Raw genomic sequence first — 24749 nt, forward strand, 5'->3', positions numbered from 1 at the left:
TCTAGGGGCAAGAGCTGTAGAGGGGTTCGCTTTGGAACGTTTCCTTCCCCTTTTAGCTTTCACTTCAATCGAGAGATATGAAGATGTTTCCCGATCTGTTTGTGGGCTTTTTCCTGATTGAGAAGCTTTTTTATCAGTCTCCTCCTCAATGTCTTGTAGTACGCTCTTTACTCTCTTTTTTCGAGATACACTGGCCCCAGCTAAGTTCTTTACTATGCTCTTTCCCCTTAACTTCCTAACGGATTCTGAAGCACTCATGTGTGCCAAAGTTTGGCTAAGGGACGCGCTGTATGCTTTGTAATTAATCACCACATTCACACTTTTTATTGTACTCACAGTACTTACTGTGGGAGTCTCAGAAGACTCAGAAGACTCAGAAGACTCAAAGGTCCCGCCTTTTAGTATAACACTCGCGTGCAGGGAAGAGTAATCACCGTGTATTTTTTTGCCTTCTGGAGTGCTGGGTCCAAATCTCAGGTTGTAAATAGCAAAGGCTCCGTTAACATGGTTGGCGCTACCTACGCCGAGAAGACTCTGAACCCGTTTCACCTTGCGGAGCTCCAAGGCGGCTTGGTTCCACAGTTGCAGCCACGCCGATGGGAACACCCCACACGAAGGGCATTTACTTCCGCGTTCGTCTCCGCGGCCGCTGGAGCTGCCGAGGCTGCCGAGGCTGCCGCGCCCTTCCTCCCGGTCGCTACTGGAAATGCTGAGAACTCGGCACATTAAGCAAAAGGTATTTCCCACGCCGATAAGCGTATAAGCGTATAATAACCAGAAGAGTAGCCCTGCGATAGATAAGTTACCAGCGACGGCGAGTCAGGTTTCTTCAGCTAACTGCCAGGCATCTAAGGACGAGACGGAGTGGAGCACTGCCGCAGTCAGCCGACTGCCGCCATGTTTTCCCTCTGCATTGCAAATCTTTATTTACTGTTTTTGTACACTCTGCTTTATGCGACCTGCTGCCACTACAGCATTCCCAAACTTTCCAACAAATGCTGTCTGATTACTGATCATCATGGGACCAAGACATTTGTGCTTGGCTTTTAGAGCGATAGTGCTTAACCCCTTCTCTGCGGGGCATTTTCACCTGCTGTTCGGGGGGGGGAGGTGGTTTGCGCACGGCGCCGCTTTGCTTATGATGAGCTCGGCTCGTCATGAGGCACAGTGGAGCTGCACTCATGACGAGCGGAACTCGTCACGACCACACCCGTTTTGGAACGTTCAGCACAGCCGGGAAATTATTCCCGCGTGTGAACGTTCCAACGGTCATGACAAGCTGAGCTCGTCATGAGTGCAGCTCAACCGTGCCTCATGACGAGCTGAGCTCGTCATGAGCACGCAACGGGTTAAGTTTCAATGTAGTTGTAGTTGGGGGCAGGAATTTATGTCTGCATAATCAGCAAGAGAGAGAAAAAGGGAAAAACAAGGAGGAATGCACAGACACGACCGTGACAAATGTAGAAAACTAATCAAAAGCGAGATTCAGAGTAAGAGTAGGGTGTGAGAGGAAAGAAGCATGAGGTAAAATCAAAACCTGGAACCCTTACTTGCAGCACCCCAGGCATTTGGCAGGATCAGTGATAGGTTTCTAAGAAAAACTTTTGGCCCCTGCACTTGATATAGAGGACTACCAGATTCCAACGGGGTCGCTGGCCACCATGGCAGGTACCGAACAGGAAAAGGTGAGTTATTTCAGCTCTTTTTTAGAGAGTAGATCGCATCAGGTCATGAGGGGATGTTTTCCATTTGAAACTGCCTCTTTGTTTTTGTAGTGTACATAAGGACTCTCCATTGTAGCTCGTTCAATTTCATTTAAACTATTCAATTTGAATAATTTCAGCTACTTTTCAGTAGCCATTTCTAGCTATTAGGTTTTCCACATTTCCATTCCTCTATTCAGTTGTAGCATTTTTGGCTACTCGTTTGTAGTTGTTTCACTTGTTCAGCTGCTTTGAATGCAGATATTGATTTGTAGTAATTTCTGCTATGTAGTTGCAGTCAATTTTTCTGTTGTAGGCATTTCTGCATATCAGATGTAGGAATCTAAGCCCTTTCCGTTTCCTCTTAGTGATCTTTGGAACAAAAGCAATAGTGCTTTTCGAATCTAGAGGGGATACGTTTGTCTCCCTTTGAGAATCTAATGAAATAAACAAATGCAAAAAAAAACATCGGTACATTTTTGAGGGAATTATTGAGGAATTCCGGTTTTTATTATTTTTGTAATTTTATGAAATATCTGTTTATGGGCAAATACTTATCCGAATCCCATCCTTACTTTGCCTCTACCCCATTTACCTATATCCTTCACATTTCATTAGCAGTTCTTTTCCTGTATTTTATTGTATTACTTTGATTAACTTCATGCATTTGCTACTCAATTAACTTTTTTTTTAACTCAACCCCTAAATGTAATTTATTGCAGTGGCAGCTCCTCCGCTAAGGTGGGGGAACGCCACCCCACTGAATTTTTTCCTTAGAAAAAGAAAAATGAAAATGATAATAACACTACAATATTATCATTTTATTTTCCCTTTTCATGCAGTTTTATGGGGCGGGGCTTTGCTTTAGTAACAGCTAGCAAGGGGAGGAATGGTGGGCACTTAAGTGAGCATGACGGTTAGGCTGGCCCTCTTGGGCTGGCCAAACAGTCCTGTTCACTTTGCATGTATCCCACCGGGCTGCATCACACAGCCTGGTGAGGAACATGCACAGGCTCCCTGTCCCCGTCTCCAAAACACAGGCGTTGCCTCGATACATCTGAGGGTCAAAGGCAGTTTGTTCCAGAACGAAAGGGCTTTGTCCCCTGGCCTTGCCTTCCTGATTCACGGGATTCTGGGAAGGCAGAGATTCGCAGAGCAAAGGTTTCTCTCTGGGGCATAGAACATAATTCTGTTTTGTAGATAGCCTGATCCAGTTCCGTATAGAGCTTTCTGGTCACAAGCATTGTCTAAAAGATAATCCTCTTCCTTACGGGAAACCAATGAAGACCCTTAAGAAGACTTGACACATGAGAGTCAAGGGGGAGCCCGAAAATAGTTCAGGCCGCTGCAATCTGAAGCAGCTGCGGCCTATCGATCAGGTATTTAGGCATGCCTGAATAGAGACCGCTCCCATAGTCAAGACGTGAGATGATCAGGGCTTTAATCACTAATTGTCTGGCCGCGAAGGACAGTAAGAACAGAAACTTCTGGAGAAGTCGAAGAAGGGCAAAACAGGTGCCCACCACTGAATATACTTGGGAATGGAATAGCAATTGTCCATCAAATTTAAAGCCCAAGTTTTCACCACCAGATTTTTGATAGGTGTGTGTGTGGGGGGGGGGGGGGGGGTCGTACATCAGACAGCCAAAAGGACTGCCAAGGTGTCTCAGCCTCTGAACCAAAAAAAAGCAGCTCTGTCTTTCCAGCATTACATTTAAGTTGCTTCGTGGACAGCCACCCAAACACAGCCGAAATACATTTGTGAATTTTACTGCCTGGGCAAGGCTTGTTATACTTCCAAGAGAATGCTGCAGACCAATCACAACACTGCATTGCAGCGTTGTGATTGGCTAAGGGGAGCCTGTACTACCTCCTTCAGAGGACGACGCGAGGTGAGGTGGCATCCTGGCAGCAAGGTAAGTCACATTTTAATTAATTTGTCAATCCCCTCATTCTCAGCATACCCATGCTACTCGGTGGCAGCCGCCCCACTGATTACTGCAACAATTTCCATTATCCTCCCCCATAAGCCCCATTACTTACCTGTACTATTCTTATTATTTTTTTATCCAGTTTTGTAGATGGTCTCACTTATTTACCCTGTGATTTATATTTTCCTGATGTAAATAATTTAAGAAGAACATGTCACCCCCTTCATATTTATGTAGTGCTTCTCCCCAGGTGCCCCTCTTATTATTATTATTATTATTATTATTAATAATTAACATTGGTTGAGCGCATGGGTACCCGCAGGCATCCCAGCGCTAGTGACAACAAGCAGACAATATCAGGGGTTCTAAAACGTATTCTCGAATATCAGGTCTTCATTAGCTTCCGAAAGGAAAGATGGTGGGCAGTTAAAGAAGTGATACCTGAATATCGGTCTTACATTTTGGCTATATCTTATATATTTATTCTTCTTAAAATCCATTCAGTCAAGTATCAGAAGGGGCTCTTTTCCAAGGTTGGAAAGTGGAGTGGGGGAGCAGGAGCCTACTAAGTGCCTACACGCTATACCTCCCAGTTAATTTTACAAAAATTAAGAATTTAGTTGGTCTGTACTGATAAAAAATTGTTATCAACTGGGAAAAAACAGATCTCTGCAGAAAGCTAAACCCCTAAGCTATTTTACTGGGATCCCAATACGATACCTACTGGACGGTTTATGAAACTGGCTAGGCTTGGTAACAGTCTTATAGGAAAAATTCTGAAACACCCCCATTGCAGATATTTTGTTCCATGCAGTACATACTAATGCATTGCAAGTGGTTTCTTCCATTTGTGTTTTAAATGTACAATTTTTATTTGTGTGTTTGTGATTTTCTGATCAGTATTCAAATAAGTGATTTACACTGAGATATAAACAGAAATATTGCAGATTACAAAGTACTAGGGACAGGATTAAATTTGGTCAGGAAACAGATACAACAAATATGAGAGCAGAGTCCGGCGCCTTGATGAATTTGTGCGCTGTGACGGTGTGATAAGCATAGAAACAATTATGCAACATTAAAATATGGGGGCAAGTGCTAGTGAGAAGTATCGCTCTCACTTTTGTTACAGGGGGCTGATATTGCAGCACTGCTGCAAAAGCGGCCCCCTGGAACAAAACCACACCTCACGGGTCCAAAACCGGCCCCACCCTTCCGGCCCATCGGGAAAAACACCCGGTGCCTGCTATGGCCAGTCTGGTCTGATGTCCACATCCACAATGGAGACCGAGTCACTGTAGTAGGATAACCATAGAACAGGCACCTTGGAGAAGCGTAGACCATGCATTATGGACACTTAAAATCAAGGGGGAGGATTAGGCAGTGTTCGAGGGGAGTTTGAAAGGGTAGTATCGTCAGTTGCTTTCAAAAGGTAGAAAGGGATGGGACCTGGCATGCGGTCTTAGTGTTTCCATGCAAAAGGCATCTTTACTAGGTGATGCCCACATATTTAAATTACAGCCTCAAACAAAGGTTGAGAGATTCAAGCGTCACCTCGTCTCACTGTGCAGTTTTTATTGTACTGTTTTGTACATTAGTTTATGCCACTGCATCCTCTCTGTATTACCTTTGTGATGCATTTGCATTTGTGTGGTGGTTAGTATCCTGCCACAGGAGTTGGTGAGGCCCCTTATGGTTTATACATTTTATCCACCTATAGTACTTTTCACACTGACTAAGGCAATGCTTTTTCATAACTATTACTTGGTGTCTGCAAAGACATATACCAGATTCCATGACTGATTTACCTGTAAGAGGGCATACGTTCATTGTATAGGCACAAAGGTGCATTGTATGAGGACAAAGGAGCACTTCAGTTTGAACTTTTCAAAAGAAGTAAATCTCTACTAATTTTGTGGCTCTTACGTCATCAATTCAACTGAAACTCCCCATCCTGGTTATATGAAAGTGAATTATTCTGTAGTGTGGTTGTGAGACCTCAACATGTAATAACGTCACTTTATCAGGTCCACTTGGGTTTCTTTAAGAAAACCCTTAGTTCATTCCTAGGTAGATGTGGCACAGAGCAGTTAGGCTTAATCAAAGGAACAAGTGTAAAGCATTTACAACTACCAAAACAAGCCAGTAATTAAGAAACATGACATAATGCCAATTTAAAAAATAGGGTACATTTGTTATCTTTAAATAGACACTAAAACAACTAAAATCCATTCTGGAAAACTGGAGAAATGATTTTTCAAAGGTAAGTATATTCCTTAAAATGCAGTAAACCATTGTAATCAGCTTAGTAAGTTCTGACCCAATAAGCAAGAACAACTACAAATATTCTCTTGGAAGGGCCACAACGGATTGGGGCCAGTCACTGAGACCACTTAGGTCCAGGGAGACACTCAGTGCACTTCTTTCCTTTACCAGGGTCCAGAAAAGAAGTGGCACTGATGCTGGAAATATAGCATGCTGAGGATGCTGAAGCTGCTGGGGATGTTGAAGAGCTGTGGTGAGTGTTCCTGGGCCCACCCTGGTATCCACTAGTATCAGTGGTTGTCTCCAGCCTTAGGACTCAATCTCCCATGATGCAGCAGGGAAATACAGTGCATCCCCAATCGCCATTGGTCACCTGGTCTCCCAGTTACAACAGTCTTAGTGGTTGCTTACCGGTAAGAGTAGGGTAGTGCAGGAGTCACCCACACTACTTCCTAAGGCGCACCTGTAGGAGACGAGGGCTCCTTCAGCAAAATTCAAATGTTAGTAATCAAGGTAGAAAAACAGGGGAATGTCTCTTTCATTGGTACTCCATTTAAAGATGTATTTATTTTGTAGGTCACATATTACATCATAGTGACTGTATTGAAGAATGGTACACGCAAATTATTTATCAACAACATCCAATTGTAATGAAGGTGTCCCTATGCATTTCGGGACGGGGCCCTTCACCAGGGGACAATTCACAATCTGAAAATAAAAGGTATCGTATCAGGAAGGGGAGCTATCTACCACATCATTCAAGGAATAAATAGTCGAGTGGTAAACTTAAACTAAAGGATCTCCCACGGTCTTGAAGCGGACACAATCGACGGCCGGGGACTCCTTGGGCCCTCAGGTGGAGCCGACGCTGCTGTACGTGATAGCAGCCATTGATGGTGTCTGGACTTCATTGGGACAGAAGATGGAGTCCTTGGATAACAAGCTGGACACTGTCACGATTGAGGTCAATCTTATCCGGACGGATCTCACGAAGGTGAACGAAAAGGTCAAGTCGTTTGACATAAAGACAATTAAGACAGCTAACCTAATTGACGATGTGGCATCGCTCCAACAGGAGGTGTGTGACCTCAAAACATCTTGTGACCTGACTGAACCAAAGATTGATGAATACGAAGGAAGGGCTCGACGCAATAACATACGTATTCTCGGAGTACCAGAGAAATCCGAGGGCCCGGCACCAGACCTCTTTGTTGAAGACATTATCCTTAACCACCTAAAGCCCAAGGGGCTGGGCAACTTCTTCACGATCAAGCGGGCCCATAGGGTGCCGAGGGGGGGGGAGGCCCAGGCCTGGGGCTCCCCCTCGCCCGATGATTGCGAGGGTCTTGAACTTCAGAGACAGGGACGCGATCTTGCAGGCGGCTCGCTCAGGGGCCCGGCCCCAGAGGTATGAGAAAGCTACATTATCTTTCTTCCCTGACTACACGCAAGCTGTGCAGAAACAAAGGATGAGTTTCCACGCAGTGAAAAAGAAGCTCAGAGACAAGGGGCTGAAGTATGCAATGATGTTTCCGGCTCGCTTGAGAGTGGAGGCCGAGGGGAGGACCTGGTTCTTTGACAATCCGGAGGTGGTATGTGATTGGATAGACAGTAGTCCTCCTGGCGCGCCGGAGAGACGGGATCACGATGGAGGCGGTGGACCACAGGAGCAGGAATAAAGGAGGCTGCAAGATTCTTGGGACTGCTGTGTGCTGTCAGGTAGTGGGGCTAGATCCACGCTTCCCTTTGTTTGGTTGGACTTGTAATAGGTGTACTATTTGTAGGTTTCATGGATACCGGGGGACTACCTCTTCCAGGGCTTGGGAGGGGACGGTACACTGGCCTTCCTCCCCGTTACTACTTTTAGTTAGTTAGTAGGTTTAGTGTGTGGGGCGACAGGCACACTGCTAGTTGGGGATGGGCGAAAGCCTAGTGCAGGGGTGCAGGGAGTGGGGGAAAGTGCAGGTTTGGGTGGGATCCCGATTCCAGGGACCGCATTGTTTGTGGGAATGTTTGTAGTTTGTGATATTTTTTCAACATCAGGAGACAGTGTTGCAACAGTGTTATTTCTATACCGACTCAATGGCAAACACTAGACTGGGATCGGGGATAAACGTGCTTAGTTGGAATGTGAACGGTCTGGGGGATAAGCTGAAGAGGGGGATGGTTAACCAGTTCATCAGACGAGACTCCCCTGACGTTGTGCTTTTGCAAGAGACACATCCCATTGGTAATAGGTGTAGGCATTACATAAAGGGGGCTACAAGCTAGTAGCCCATGCAGGGTTCACAACAGGGTCAAAGGGAGTTGGCATATTGGTGAAAAACTCCTTTCCCTTGACCATTCAAGCTACTTGGACCGACCAGCGGGGTAGGTATATAGGCATATTGGGGCAGTGGGAGGGGAGAACAATTGTCTTTGTATCCATTTATGTCCCGCCCGGCCTGCAGTCCGATACATTTCTTGATCTGGGTGCTATTTTTCTGGCTTTGCCCTTGGGTCTCCTGGTGATGGGAGGTGACTTCAACGAGGTGGTCAACGGTGATTTGCACTGCTACCCCGCTCGAACGCTGAGGCTGGCACTGAAATGGCTCCCTGACTTTATGGACACAATGGGGTTGGTAGATGGATAAAGGGTGCGCAACCCGGGTGACGTGCAATTCACACGTGTCCTCTGCACACCACAGCATGTCCAGGATTGACTATGTCTTGGTTCTGGCGCCTCAGGCATGTGCCATCTGGGAGGCACAGCAACTCGGGAGGGGTATCTCGGACCACTCTCCACTTTGGCTCCGGCTGGAGTTAGACCAGGTCACCGCGGGCAAGATTTCCCCTATCAACCCATGGCATCTGAGGGATCCCACCACGAAGAAAGAAATAGTTAAGGCTACTGATAGATACTTTCAGGAGAACCAGGGCATGGTTTACTCAGCTCAGACATTGTGGGAGGCGTATAACACTGTAATTCGGAGGGAGGCCCTCTCTCTGATTGTTAAGAAGAAGAAGGAACGGCAGGCTGAAATTGAAAAGGCGGAGGAGGAAGTGATAAGACTGGAAAGAGAGGTGTCTCGAGGGGTGATCCCTGAGGGTCTCCACCTGTTGAAACTAAGACAGGATGAGTTTGATGGCCATGCAAGAGATAGGGCTAGGGTGCAGAATGGAGAGATTTAGAGCAGAGTGTATGAGCATGGAGATAAAGCAAGAAAATGGATTACTTGGCTTGAGAGGAGGGAGTGGGCCACGCGGCTAGTGCCGGAATTACAAGGGGAAAATGCCGAAACGATAACAGACCCACAAGCTATTGCTGATAGATTCACAGGTTACTATAGCGAAGTATATAGTTCGGCGGGGGTATACATTGAAGCGGCTAAGGGTGCGATGGTTAGGGACATTCAATTGCCCGTGCTATCGGGGGAAAATCGGGACTATCTGGAGTCACCACTCACTGTCAACGAAGTGGCGCAGGCTGTTAGGGGAGTACGCTCTGGGAAGGCCTCCAGGTCGAATGGTATCCCCATAGATTTATATAAATTAAGATCCAATAGAATCGCTCCATTTCTCCGTTCCATGTTCGAGGAAAGCAAAGATAGGGGGCAACTTCCGTATGACCAGCATGTTGCCAACATAGTTGTCATCCATAACGAGGGTAAGCCCAGGACATGCTGCTCGTCATATAGACCTATCTTGCTGATGAACGTAGAACCTAAGGTCCTGGCGAAGCTGCTGGCAACGAGACTAGCCAAAGTTATTACTCCCTTGATACACCCGGACCAGTCGGGCTTTATGCCGTGCTGGAATACAGCCCTTAATCTGCGTCGGCTACAATGGGTTCTGGGTAGGGTCCCAACGATTCAGGAACCAGCGGTGCTGGTGTCCTTGGACCCTGCCATGGCTTTTGATAGGGTTGAGTGGCCCTACCTTTTTGCGGTATTGGCGAGACTGGGGTTTGGCCCAGAGTTCACGGGCTGGATACGCCTCCTATATTCTGCTCCAATGGCCCGAGTTGTTGTAAATAATCGTAAGTCTACTGATTTTTGTCTGGGCACGGGGACCGGGCAGGGCTGTCTCCCGTCCCCGCTCCTATTTGCCCTCGCCTTGGAGCCCCTGGCAGCCTGGGTCTGACAGGACCGGTCGATACGCGTCATGCGATGGACGCTGGAAAGGGAGGATAAAATCTTATTGTATGCCGACGATATCTTCCTTTATCTTACCAACCCGAGGGTTTCCTTGATTTGTTTTTTGAATGTGTTGGCTATATTTGGGAGGAACTCTGGCTTTGTGATGAATTGGTCTAAATCGGTACTCCTTGTCCTTAATGGCGACCCGCTGGTTGTCCCAGTCGCCTGCCCGCTACAGATTGATCCGGTGGGATTCAAATACCTCGGTATCTACATCACGCTCAATCCTCGGCTCCGATACTCTAGTAACCTATGCCCCCTCTGACACGCTTTAAGGGGGACATCGTGTGCTGGAAGACGCTTCCCCTCTCCCTTTTAGGTAGATGGCTCTGCCCCGGTTTCTGTCTACTCTCCAGAATGCGATGGATCCGGTTCCCACGTCCTACTACAGGGAGATAGAGGCACTCCAGAGGCAGCTTCTCTGGGATGGCCGGCCCGCATAGCTTTCTCCAAGCTTACCCTTCCCTGGTACGATGGGGGGATAGGATTGCCGGACCTGAGGAAATAATATTGGGCTTCTCAGTTGGCGGCAGTGAACTACAGGATGTATGGGCCCCCAGAGGACCCTGGTTACACTATGGACCGCTGGCAGCTGCCGGGGGGTGCCTACACTAGAGCGTTCTATGCGGGGATCAGCAGGTTTCCGCTTACGGGACCTACGGCTCATGCCGTCCATGTGTGGCATGCGGCAAACAGGCACCACAAGTGGGAGGGGAGGCTCACGCTCGCCACCCCGCTGTGGAATTCAGAGAAGTTGGGAAGTCTATGGAAGTCTAAAGGCTTTTTGTGGGATCTTATAGGGATCACACGCATAAAGGATGTCTGGGGGAGGGAACAGTTCACACTTTCGATTCTCTAAAGCGACAGTATCAACTGAACGACTGTGAGTGTTTATGATACCTTCAGATCCGACACGCACTACTCACCCACATTCCCACGGGTATGTCACTCCCCGACGCTTCTCCCCTTGAGGACCGGGTGTTCGGCGGGCATCTTCCCGAGAAAACAATTTCTTTAATATATAAAAACTCATTAATAACATGGAGGATCTACTGGTACTTCTTAGACGACTTTGGAATGAGGATAGGTTGGAGTTAGATGATGAGGACTGGTGGGAGGCGGTCTCTTCCCTGCGGGTAGTGGCTATACAGATGAGGCTCAGATTGGTGCAGTAAAAAAATTTGCACAGGTCTTATATTACGGGCCCTTGTCTGATCCGTATAGGCCGCTCGGAGGATGGAGAATGTAAGAGGGGTTGTGGGGAACTGGGGACGTTCGCTCATATTCTGTGGCATTGCACTAGGGAGCAAGCATACTGGGGAAAGGTCCATGCCGCGCTTCGGGCGGTTCTGGGGATTGAGTTGCAAACGGAGGCCCAGAGGTGTATTCTGAACGCCTGGGAGCCCACAGACCTAAATGCATATCGGAAACAATGGGTGACGTTGGCGTTCATGGTAGCTAAGCGTAATATTGCCCAGCTCTGGGGAGCTAGCCAGCCTCCCCGAATTGAGAAATGGAAGGAGGATCTCGACTGGTGTATGTTCAGGGAAAGGCCAGTCTATGTTGCTAGGGGATGTCCTAAGAAGTGGGGGAGAGTGTGGGAGGCTTGGAATCACTGCAGGGGAGATGTCTGTGCACCCCCGATGTGTCTAGATGAAGCAGATGTGCGTGTGTCCCCTTGATCCCCTGATTGTCTATACTGTACAATATCCTAATGTATGGAATGTCACAGAGAAATTCTATAAGACCTGTAAATGTCACCTGATGTGTTTTATTGTTGATTTGTCTAATAAAAAACATTTTTAAAAAATCTGACAATGTGTAGAGTGAGGGAGATGACTGATTAGGCCTCTCGTGGTGAACAAATAACAGACACCATAAATAATAATAATTTCATAATTGTAAAGTACAAGCTTATCACCTCTAAGTATATGCAGGTGCTGGGGACCGTCAGGGAGATTAAGTGAGCTATTGCCCACGGTCACAAAATCTGCCATTGGCGCCAGGGATCGAACTGTGAGTCCCGCACTCCGGAGTCAGCCGCTATGGCCCCTGCGCCACACCTTTCCCTTGGGGTTGGAAGTCAAAGCTTTGTGAAAGTGATGATGCACCTCCTCACCAAAGAGAGAACGATGGAAATCAGAGGCTAGATTTGGCAGATCGTTTTTAGACATTGTCACAGACGAGGAGAAATCAGCACAGATGACATTAAACCATCATAATCTGCATTTGAACACCAATTCTTGTTCTTTTCCCCACAGCAAAGAGTAAAATAATAAGGCGCCATTACATCACGAACCCTGCTCAGCACTGGATTCTTCTCGAAAGTAGTGTCCTTGCCACTGAGAACCCATGTGTTTAAAACTAGTGGAAAACCAGGACCTGTGTTTTCCTCAGTAAAGAGCCCTGTGGCCCAGTAATGTTGATAAAGTATCAGATATGGAAGGAAAGCAAAATAAATCCAGGCTACAGACCATCCAGAACGGTTTGTACTCATATGTTCAGGCCATTGCCTTTGCCACTGTTCTTTTGTGTTCTCTTTCGGTCAGTACACGTACAGCGGGTGCGTAACATTTGGCATCACAGCCGTCAATGTGAAGTTTCCACAAAACCCCTCCTGGCTCTTGCAGAACTGATTCCTTTGTTGATTGGCTAAGATTATGATAATGGCTTTACCCAAGCAAATGTGGGGGCATTCACAGTGTTTAATCCTCAGGTATTGCAGTTTAGAGGTATGTGGTAGTAACACAAGTAAACGTCAGTATCCATGTCATATTCTCTGACGTTAGGTGCACTTTCTGAAATAAATTGTTACATTTTTCTACTGGGTAGTGCAGATTTTAATTTAAAAGGTTATCATAATGTAATAACTTGTTTGAATTAAATGTTTCATCTTAACAACTCTATGGTCTATATGAAACATTTTGAAACTATTCCCGCATGGCCAGAATCAATAAATATGCTGCTGGAAGTGTGTTCACTCTGTGTTCAAACACATAATATTAATTAGTGTTCCTGCTTTCGGGGTATTTATGTTTTGGCAGTGTTCTCGGTATTTATCCATTTTATTTTTTACTAATTGTATTTAGAGGTGTAGCTAGAGCTTCTAGAGCTTCTGGACCCGGGGCTATCCCTCTGATTGCCGCCCATGCCATGAGGGTGGGAGGGGGACGGCGGGTTCTGGGGAAAAAGGACAGAGAGCACTTGAAAGAGGTCCGAGAGGCACGTAATATCGCCGCTAATAGTTACCTCGATCATGCAAGTTACATACATATACAGGACACAGTTCAGGCTACACAGTAGGTAGAAAGGCACATCTTTTGTAGCTTTCACCAGCTCTCTCTGTGTTTTTCACTTTTCAAAGAAAGCAGGGGATGCAGTTGGCACTCAGAGCCGCTGCTGCTGATGCCCTACACAAGGCAATACATCAGGTGTGCCCCCCGCCATTCTGTTGCTGCAATCAATCGCACTGGTGTGCCTGCTCCCATCCTGATGTGGCCGCCGGAGGTTCTTGGCGATCACTCTGGATTTTGGGCATTAGATGAGACTGACAGCATCTGCATCATCACAGAGGCCCGGCACAGATTGATGAGTGCGCCCTACCCGGCACCCTTTGCCTGTTAACAGTGGGTGCTCTGGGGGCTCAGGCGAGGAATCGATTCTTCCCTGATGTGGCATCGCCACCGGTGGATGACTTCTTTAATTATGTATTATCTTGCACAGTCCTGGTGAACTAGTGAGGACAGTGCTTCTTCTGATTTGAAAAGTTTACTAATCTTCAATAATTTCATTCATAATATTTTGCAATACATTTTAGTGTAGACAACCTACAACACATTTTTGTTTTGCAAACATTATAATGTGCAAATTTGTTTTACTGCAAACCACCTAAGTTTAAAGATTTTATGATAGATTACACAACAGTGAATATGTGCAGTGGAATTTTGTACCAACACACCGGCTGATCAACCCATGCAAAAAAGACATTTCCACCCATCTGCCACTACTGTGTTGGCTTCTTGGATCCCTGGTGCTACAGCCCCAGTGACGGATGCTGGGGCTGTCTGGCTGACACTCTTACAGTGACCCGCAAGTTTCAGCCATGTCAGAATTGAGCTTTATCTGTCTTGTGGCCTATTACGAGTTTCCCAATATCATATTGCAATATTTTCACACCTTTTATTATCCTTACCATGTGGGAGTGATATGTTATGTTATGTTATGTTAAATGATTTCTAAGCGCACAGCTGCCCCAGCAAAGACGCGTCCCAGCGCTACTAGATCTAAAGGATACAGATTCAATTAAGAGCCAGCCCACCATAGTCGCAAGCCCTATGATAACGGAAAGAGGAAGGTTTTAATGGCTTTCCAGAATGCCAGCAGATCCTCCATTCCGCGAATATGGACCGGCAAGGAGTTCCATAGCTTGGCTGCCGTGACCCGGACAGAGCGACCGCCAATACGGCAGAGTTTAGTCCGTGGTACGATCACCAGATGCTGTCCCAGCGAGCGCAAGCTACGCTTGGGAACATACGGGATCAGAAGTGGGCGCAATAGTTCCGGGCGCCCGGATTTTAAGATCTTAAACGCCAGACAGAGAGCTTTAAACTGGATCCGGGAATTGATCGGAAGCCAGTGCAGCCTTCTGATCTTGGCTCTAACAGAACACAGGCGAGGAAGTCCCACCAAGGTCTGGCAGCCGAATTTTGGACTCAGAGTCGCTGTATCTCGGCTTTATTAGCCCCCAAAAGCAACATGCTGGCATAGTCCAGACGCTATAGTATCGTGGATTGGACAATAAGCTGCTGAACTGCTGAATCAAAGAACTTCAGGAGGGGGTTTAAGCCTCTAAGCAGGCCAACACATGTGGCTGCCACTCTCTTCGCGTGGGTCTGAAAGCTAAGTGATGAATACATTCAGACTCCTAAGTTCTTAACAAGAGTCTTTGGCGCAGGAATAGTACAGAGCGAGGCCGGCCACCAGTGCTCGTTCCAAAGGGAGATGTTCTTCCCTGCCAGTAGGACCTCGGTTTTGCTTGTATTAAGCTGTAGACAGTTGTCTGCCATCCGTTGGGCTACTGCAGCCATCCCGTCTCTGAACCTCGTGGCCGATGTGGATGGCCCTTCAGCTAAGGTAATAACAAGCTGGGTATCGTCAGTATATGATACCAACGTTAGGTCCCATGCCTTTGCCACAGCCACAAGAGGCTGAACATATAGATTAAACAGAGACGGGCTTAGTGCAGAGCCTTGAGGAACCCCCTGACCGATGGGATGGGATTGAGAAAGGCACAGCGGCGCCGATACCCGGAAAGACATTTTCTGTAGAAATGATCCGAACCACTCTAAGGCAGTTCCCGTGATCCCTACTGCCTCCAGACGATACAGAAGGATGTCATGAGACACTGTATCAAAGGCAGCGCTAAGATCTAATAAGATCAGCGCTGCACTCTGACCGGCGTCAAGGATCATCCGTAGATGTTCAGTTGTGGCTAGTAGGGCGCACTCGGTGCTGTGGCCTGGTCTGAAGCAATTTTGGGAAGGATCCAGAATGTCATTAAGGTTCATGTATTGAGATCGAACATTGTTTACATGAGCCTCTGCGATCTTCGCTACCCATGGGATAATTACTACGAGCAATATTACTTCATTGCTTTGAAATTTCTATTTGGAATGAGGCATAATATAAGTGTGAATTGTGCACTGATTCCCCTTTTTCTGGGCAGTTTTAATTGATCAAATTTTTTCACTTGTTGAATATCTTTAACTTCCAATGAAAAGGGTGTAAGTGGCCACAAGATGTTGCCAAATCTCAGTATCTATTAAAGTAAAGTGGCTGAATTTGGGGCAGGTAAAGACTTTCAAATATTTCTTATGCACGGAACTACACCCACGCAGCCTCTGTTAGTTTGTACCTGTGATTTTTAATTCATGCAAAGGCCTTTAATACGCATGCATTCGCCCAGAAGTAGTCTGCTGCCGATCTGATGTAGATTTAATGTTCAAGCATTGTTTATCTCTGGTTTTAGTTGCAATAAAATGAGACATAAATATACGTTCAATGGTAGAACTGTAGCTGGTAAGGTAGCTCAGTGGGATAATAGGAATGCAACACAATAGTTAATGATGCACAAGACTTCAGTTCTGATTGTTGGGTCAGCCTTTCACCCAAGACAGAAGAACGGGTAATTAAAAGCTAAGCACTGAAAACAATCTGCTCCAGTCTATTGGCTTCAGGGGTCGTTTATAGGAGTGGTCTTTTATTTGCACTTCTGTAAGAAGAGTTACTGTTCCCTTCCTCCTCCTGGACCAATAAACATCTAAAGCAACACGGAGTTATTAGGGACATTCGGCGTGCATTCATTATTGAGAAAATGACAGACAGCGTAAACCGAAAGCAAAACAGATTGTCATGCTCGACTAGAGTTATATTTTACCACTTCTGGAAAAAACAAAACTGGGACGAAAATAATATGAAGTCACCACAAAAGCTGCGGAGCTCTGCAAACCAGTGCGACCCCAGGTACATTTGGCGTGCACATGAGGCCTTATGCATAATATTTTCCTTGTGGTTTAAGGGGGTGCCAGTGTTAGAGCACAAGCACACTCAAAACGTGTTTTTAGAACTAGTGCCTTAAAAACTTCATGACAAAAAATTCTTTTTTGTAAAATAGCGCCATCAATAGTTTTTGATAACTTTGAAATCATGCTGCAGAAAGTGGCCACTTGAGGTGATAAGTTTCGATGATTCAACAGAATATTACAAGCTTTCTGTTAATATGCAGCGCACTGACGTCTTCTAATATTATTATACATGTTCACAATTACGATGGGGCTTTCGTTCAAAGGTCCGTACTTTGTGTTTATATCGTGACCCTTAACCCGCTGCGTGCTGCCGTCGGCCGTTGGCCGTCGCAAATACTACCTTCGTAGTGCTGCGCATGTTCAACGGCCGACGCGGCCCGACCCGCGCACGGAAACGCCAGCTCCGCGGCGGAATTCCCGCCGCTTTTAACGGGTTATTTTCTTAGCTGTGTGTTGAGTTATTTAGTTGAACATGCTACCCGCCCCCAGATTAGTGCCGCCTGGGGCAGACTGCCCCCTAGCTACGCCACTGATTGTAATGTTCTTTGAAAAGCTGAAGATGCAGCTTGTATTTACTCAAATTCATCTTGGGAGGTGGACTGTAGCTGGAACCGGAGTATCACTGCCATTACTAGGAGGTTTGCAACAATTCGAATACTGTTTATTTTCACTTGCGTCCATTTCTTACTACTTTTGCACATAAATAAAGAAAGACAATCAGAAACCGAAGGCCTAATATCATTAAATAGTAATAATAGAAATGCCTGTTTCCTTGCATCAACAATTCCAGTCCACTTTTAAAATGTTAGGTTCACCTCATGAATAATTTGTTACATATGTCTATTCGCTTATAATATAACATTAACTATTTTGTAAAATGTACACATCCCACCCTTTTGTCATTTTAAGAACCAAAAATCATGTGTAACTATCATCCAATTTAAAGGTTCTCAAGTAGGTTCATAAAACCTCTAGTCTTTCTGTTCCCAAATGACTTGAATCGCAAATATGTCAATGTGAAGTGTGTTCACTCTGGGGTCGTTCACTTAACATTAATTAGTGCTTCTGGTTTTATGGTGTTTATTTTTTGACATTGTTCTCTGTATTCATTTGATTTTTGTACTATTGTATTGTTCAGTGAAAAGAGGAAGATGCGGCTGACATTTTTTCGTTTTTAGGTCTCGCGCCTAGAGTTGCAGTGTGCAGCATTGCATGCGTAGCGAGAGACCTCTTGGAGAGGTTTCAAAACGGACCTATGAATAGCACATGCTCGTGCGTGTGCTTTTCCTTTTGGCCCACGCAATTGGCGTTTGCGTGCGTCTTTTTATGAAAGACAGCGCACAATTGGCCAAAGGCGGGCGCATTGCTGCACCCATGGCCTATTGGTGTCTATTACGTGCACCGCTGCTATGTGGTTTCAATTATTGTGCCCAGATACGGGTGCAATAAGTAAAACCACATGGCATGCTGTAGCGCGCGTGCACCATTCATTTAGGTGGTTCCTAAAACTCTGGATTATCTTTTTTTTTCTTCCTGCGTGCTCCCACGTAAGGGCCCTAGCCTCTGACGCACTAGTGGGCGCACACATTGTGGTCTAGCTGAACGCCCCGGTTCCTAGGACTATTTTTCAAGATTCACAATTTAACACCAGAGTATTTCATTCAAGCATTGTTATTAAACTGCGGCTCCTTTTGGGCCTCTCTCACTTCCTCCACCTGAATAAAGGCTTGTGGGGGTGCACGCCACCCTGATGGCTGTAGCCTGTGACTTGTCCGAGCGGGGACGTGTTTACACGGTTGGGGGGAGCGGTATTTGGGGTTAGAAAGGGGACAGGTCAGTCCCTCGCTAGAAACACATTGCGCACATTTACTGTTCCGGAACATTTCACCGAAGTCGAGCGAAGCGCTAGGCGAGCCCCGCCCCCTAACTAGAGGTGCTTACTGTGAGCTTCAGGTGCTCCGGGAGGAGGTCCTTCAGCTGAGCGATGCACTCGTTGATCCGGTTCGGCCTCTTCTTCTCGATTAGGCGGTGCGGCAGCTTGTCCTGTGGGCGGAAGGAGAGAGCACTTAGCAAGGCTGGCTGGATGAGGGCAGCGCTACACAGGGTGACGGCTGAGTGATGCCCAGCAAGGCATAACACATGCGAGTCTACCTCTTTCCATACACCAGTCAAATTTAAATAAACTGTTACCATATATTCCCATACCCATAAACCACATATTCCCATATCCTAGTCAAAACCGGTTTAAATGCCCAAACATCCTCCCTCCATACACTGGGGTAAAATCTAAGACTGCAGCTTCTTCCGGTATACACTATTACAGTACCCCGCTGACCGCCACACTTAGTGCCCGATGTGCTAAGAAACCACCACAGCAGTACTCTGCACTAGGAGCTTCAAGTCTGACCCAAAGTTCACCAGTCCCAAACAGGAGCCCTCCGGGGTCAAGGAACAGAGGTCATGGGTCTGGGGCAATTTAAACACTGCAGACTGTGCTGCACGCACGCTCGTGCCAATGAACACGGTTCATTTGCACATAAAAACACCCTGCAGTGATGATACATTTGTAATAAATAAACAATAATTAATATAGAGCCATGTGGATTCCTTGAGATCGGATATCAGTAAGAGAGCGTTTGGTATCAAATCCATGCACCACACACCCAGCAGGAAGTGTGCACACAGACAAGACATGTATGTATGTAGTCAGACAGGGGCTGTGACACACCCATACAGGAGCATAACCATATGCACAGTGGTGCGCACACACAAGAACAGCACAGCCAGCAATTCCAGCAAACAGGACACAACCTATTCCGAGCAGATACAGAGAGGGCTTATACACGCAAAACGTAAACACTAGACTGCCACAATGTGTCATCACACAGAGCCACCAGGCACTTGAGGACAGGTGGAGCAGACAAGAACCCCCTTCGATTCACACATGTGACGTGCAAACACTTCGGCGTACACAGGGTCGCCTATAGAAACCCGACGACCCACCGGGACAGTCAGAACTGTGGTAATATACACAACAATGTGCCCGAGGAAGGGCATGTGCGGGTTTGGAATAGAGCAACCACAAACAGGTGTTCGGCAAGTGAATGTATCCACGCAAGAAGACCTTTTTTTCTAAAACTGTGTGTTCGTCTCTGTAAACCATATTTTTTATGCTAATAATATTCCATAAAAACTCTTATTGGAATTTTGACGTTTTTCATAAAAAACAACTCTATGCCACTTAGCATTCCACTTCAAAGCGCTTCTTAACGAAGGTTGTGAATAAATGGAGACCTGTATTGAGAAGTGTTAACCGTTTGCATTCCATTTGCCCCAGAGGTAACTAGACTGCAAACGGCTGGACCTTGATAACTATATTATAATATCGGGAGAAGAGGCCCTCAGAGGTGTGTCCTAGTAGCAACTTGCAGACTCTGTGACCAAGAGCTCTGTATTTCAATGAGGGGGTTTCTAAATGTGTCCTAAATGTGTGATCCTAGGCAAAGGACGCTATCACCCCATTCTCCAGTTCCATTATCTGCCGAACGTGCAACTATCCAGATGTAACAGTGGCCGATATACAACAGCAATCTTCCATAACCCACTAATTCCACAGGTGAGAAAGTGGAATTAGTGTGACAGTGTTAAAAAAGTGCTGTCATATGGGAAGTTCTGGGGGATGTTTCCTGTGGAAGCTCCTCTCGCTATCCAGACTTTCACAGGCGGGAATGAGGTTATTTTCTTTCAGCAGTATTTTCAGCCAATGGCATGACAGCACAGTACAGCACAAATGCAACACTTCACAGTATACTTTTCGTATAGCGCACTGCGAGCTGAACTGCCTCTAGGCGCCTGAGCTGTAGCGCTAGTAAAATTTTCTCTTTTTCTTACCTTACCGTCCTCGCTCCTTTTCAGCGCTCTCCTGGGTTTATAATGCTGGTACATATGCGAAAAAAATCCATTCTGAAAGGTCTCGCTTTTGTTAAAGTTAGAGCTATCAGTGTTCAAAATGACAATGTTTTTTACTTGTTTGTTTATTTGCAGTTGAGTAATTATGTTTACATAGCACTATTGCCATTGGTATAAAAAAGCAAAAGTAAAAAAACATTGTAATTTTTAACGCGAACAACTCTGACTTTAACAAATGCGAGACCTATTGCATTGCAAATGCGTGTTATTTTGGGAGTTGAATTGTAGACTAAGTATCACTGCCATCACTAGATACCTTGCTATAATTAAAGTCCTACCATCTATTCACTTCATTTTTGCCACTTTAGTAAATACATACAGAAAGTAAACATCTGCTTTTCGTCTGTATCTATGTGTATTTAGCCTTAAAAATTAGAAACCGAAAGGCCTAACATTCATACAAAATAATGATAAAAATATGTTTCAGTACATCAGTGATTTAAGTCCGCTTTTTAAAATGGCCTCTCCAGTTCCTTCATTCTGCTGTACTTCATATTAGCCATGTCTGAGCTGCTGAATTTGTTTTTCCGAGGGAAGCCTTCAGTCTGCTCTGCTATGACTTTCCTAGGGCTTGCAAGAGTTTTGTAGCCTCCTATCCATCAGCACATGTGCGTCAAGCTGAAATTTTCAGCCAAAGAAAAGCACGAGTACATAATAACTATCTCCATTATTTAAAGTGAGAGAAGGTTGGGATAAAGGGGCTAGAGAGGGCTGAGGGCATCTTACATCGCATAAAGGAAAATGGTTAAAAAGGCTGCGCATCTTTTGTAGCAATTTTTGTGTCCATTGCTAAGTAATAAAGCACAAATTCTCTAAACTGTTGTGTTTAAAATCGTGCAGAGGAGTGGAACAGTCACACCCTAACCGATTACTTTTTGATCATGTGTTTCACACACCGAAAATATAAAATCTATACATTTCTGCTGAGAACTCTCATTTTTTGGGCCAGTATTCCCAATATGATAACAATGTCTGCATCCAACATTTGCAGAGGATCAGTCGTTCAGCCTTATAAGGAAGTTCTTGGGGTAATAACTTGCTGCTGACATCTATGCACAACTTGCAGTCACAGATTCCATTCTTATCGGGTTCCCTCAATAACTAATCTCTCAGATTAATCGAATTGGAAGGTCTTCAAATGGGTTAATAGTTACACTAGCGGTTTACAGTGGTTTCCTAAAAGCTGCACACATAGGGTAGAAAATATTACAGATATCTATTATGGGCCCAATTAGCAAAATTATTTTCAGGAGCTAAGTTGAACTTTCTGGGTGCAAAACGATTTCTCACTTGATCGGAATTTGTGCCCTTTTGTGTTCCTTCAGTCAGACCTGCCAACTTAGAAACATTTCCCACCATGTGATAGAGGACGGGGAGCTCAGATGGGTGGGACCTGGAGGTCGGGGTAGGACTTTCGGGCGGCCACAACCTGGACATTTGAGAGGACGTGGCCTCAAGAAGGGGGGGGTGAGGCTTTCAGCCAACACATTTGGAGCTTCTATGTAGGGACATTGGATGGGACAGGGCTTGGAGAGGAGGTAGCCACTTTTACCCATGCCAAAACCACATGATGCTTTTGAAGCCGTTTCGCTTGTGTGAACTAGGGAGGCTGTGAAATCCGTAATGGATTTCAGTAGCCCCGGTTGCACGAACCTGTTACGAGGAGCTCCTCTGAAGGTTTTGGAAGCCACCTCAAATGCGTGCGCCGAGGCGACGACTCTGAACAGCAGTATCCTTCTATTGATGCACCAGCCCCTTAGTTGGTTGTATCCTTTTTTCCACCACCACACTTGGATTGGTGGCTAGACTTACACACTTACACACTCACACAGTCTCACATTTCACAATTTCCGGAAGAAAGCCACTGCACCTCTGCGGAGGGCATTGAGGCTGAAACATGTCGACCAATTGACCACTTTGAGACCATGTTAGGTTGATTCTTCCTGCCATGGCCCACATTCTCAGTTTTTAGTCCTGACCCTGGGTGCCCTATTAAAAGTAATCTTTTAACACACCAGGGAGTTCGTTTTATTTGCACTGTTACCCGCTTCACACACTCCCTCAGCTCATCTGAAGGTTTTAGTATACCTCCTTACCATCACAAACAAAAACATCCCTGAGCTCCTCCCTCAAAGTGAGGGGGTTGTAGCCCGCACTTGGCCAGGTTCCCAGTGCGAGGAGATTCCTGATGATGAATCATGCCACCTGCATTTGGATGAGGGAAATCGTACTTTAAAAAGGGACCCCCTTGCACTCCGTTGTTACTAGTCCAACCCCGGGTGCCTTGTTTCTGTTGCAATATGTATTACGAGGGGAGTTGCCCACTGCAGGTCGTTAAACCTTCTCAGGCCTTTTTGGAGTTTTACAACTTAGAAATGCTAATAAAGAATAAAAAAAAAACTCAACACATGAACTGAAAACTTACTCTGTGTAACAGTTTCCTGCTCATCTTATGCTCATCTTGTTATCTCCGCTCCTCACTGTGTGGGTTTGTGAAGTGTGCCAGTTCAAAGTGGCATGTCTTTACAGTGCATTTGCAAATTAACTGAATATGCCAATATGGTAAATTGTCCATACTTACAAATTTAAGTCCCTGAACACCCACAAACAAGTACGTTTGTGAACTTCATTGTGCATTTGCAGGTAATTTCCTGGCCTGAACACATGAACAAAGCTGCTCTTGTCAAGAGCAGGAGCCGTTTTGTATCCACACCAGGATATATACAGCGGGGGTATAGGAAAAGTGTTTCTCCATTGCCATAAATACTTTTTAGTTGAGAAAAAAGAAAAACATATAGACGTGCAATTGCAGATTGTGTTACAATTTCCACATGTGGAATGTTATTTCACCCGCTATAAATTCTGTAGGGGTACATGATGTATCTTTGAGCACTCCCTGAAGTGTGTGTCTTTTACAGACATCATTACTGAAATAAAAAAAAAAAGGAAATGTCAAAAAAAAAAAAAAAAGCTAGTGTTATAGGTGCTGTGTGTCTTTGAACTAACCGGAATAGTGTCGTCCATTTTATTGTAATTACTCATGTTTGGAAATTTGTCTTCAGTGTAGAACTTGTCTCTACAGGGTGACTCTAGACAGCTAAATACATTCTTTTTAACAACGTTTTAGATTATGATAAAATCAATCGTGTCAAAAATGAAATGCAAATAATGAAAATACTACTTTTTTGCAACTGCCCCTGTAACAGTGGATATGTATTTAAACATCAATTTTGCATTTCAGCTGTACTAAATATAGGTTTGCACTGGGGTCTGACAAAGTTTTGGGGGATGAGCGCACTCAAATATTCTTTTCTCTTGGACACGAAACCGGGGGACTTTTCCACTCCCCTGGAAGAGGGAAAGCTCTTTGGATGAAAAGATGGCATCATTTTTGGTGTGTGTTTACTTGCTGTGACAGATTGTGTTAACGCACAACTCCCTTTCAATTTTAGTTATAATTTCTGGTTTTCTCTCCCCTTTAAGATTGAGTTGGAAAAAACATTTGGAACCAACCTACACTTACGGTGCAACAATTTTATGATTTGGTAAGTCACATTTGAATTTTTGTACGTTTCATTTTCTAACGGTTGTTTGTTTATTGAGATCCCAGTCCCAATTTCTTCCTGGATGGTTCTTTGTTTATATGAACTGGGTTTGACTCCGTCAAAGATGCGTGGATTTGTTTGCTGGAAGTGATTGAAGAGTTGCATGAACCACATGTAGATCTGTTTCTTGGGGCTTCCTTCATCCCATCCCTGATGCGTCATACACACAGCATGATCTGTAGAGCTGAGGGCAGCTTTTGGATCAAAGGTCACAAGTAAAGCTTCACATGGTCCCAGTTCCTCTTATAAGGTGCTACTTTATAATTCTGCCTCTCAATGCCATTAGCTGATGGACTGTACCCTACTTTTATCCTTGGTGCAGTATATGAACAGCACTTTCCACTTGATTGCATTACCGATCTTATGAGTAGAGCATCCGTGTGCATTAGTAGTAACCGGAACCTGTGTTCCAGGCCTTGCATTAATGAACGGAAACACTAATGCAGCCTATCAAATCAATACATTTTAGACTGTAATGGCTGGACCTTCCTATACAATACTTCATTAAGATAGA

General features: G+C 45.4%; 1 protein-coding gene across 4 annotated transcripts in view; it reads left to right on the top strand.

Annotated features, from left to right (window-relative positions):
* Positions 1–24749, top strand: part of SMPD3 (sphingomyelin phosphodiesterase 3) — a 976655-nt gene that overhangs the window by 468934 nt on the left and 482972 nt on the right. For 3 of the 4 annotated variants that reach the window (XM_086947747.1, XM_086947744.1, XM_086947745.1), the window contains exon 4: positions 24114–24175. The exons of the other annotated variant lie outside the window; for it this stretch is intronic. The gene's annotated coding sequence lies outside the window, so the exon portion shown is untranslated. The remainder of the gene's footprint in view (positions 1–24113; positions 24176–24749) is intronic. 4 annotated transcript variants of the gene reach the window in all.

The sequence above is a fragment of the Lissotriton vulgaris genome, chromosome 12 (assembly GCF_964263255.1).
Source record: "Lissotriton vulgaris chromosome 12, aLisVul1.2, whole genome shotgun sequence".
Classification (NCBI taxonomy): domain Eukaryota; kingdom Metazoa; phylum Chordata; class Amphibia; order Caudata; family Salamandridae; genus Lissotriton; species Lissotriton vulgaris.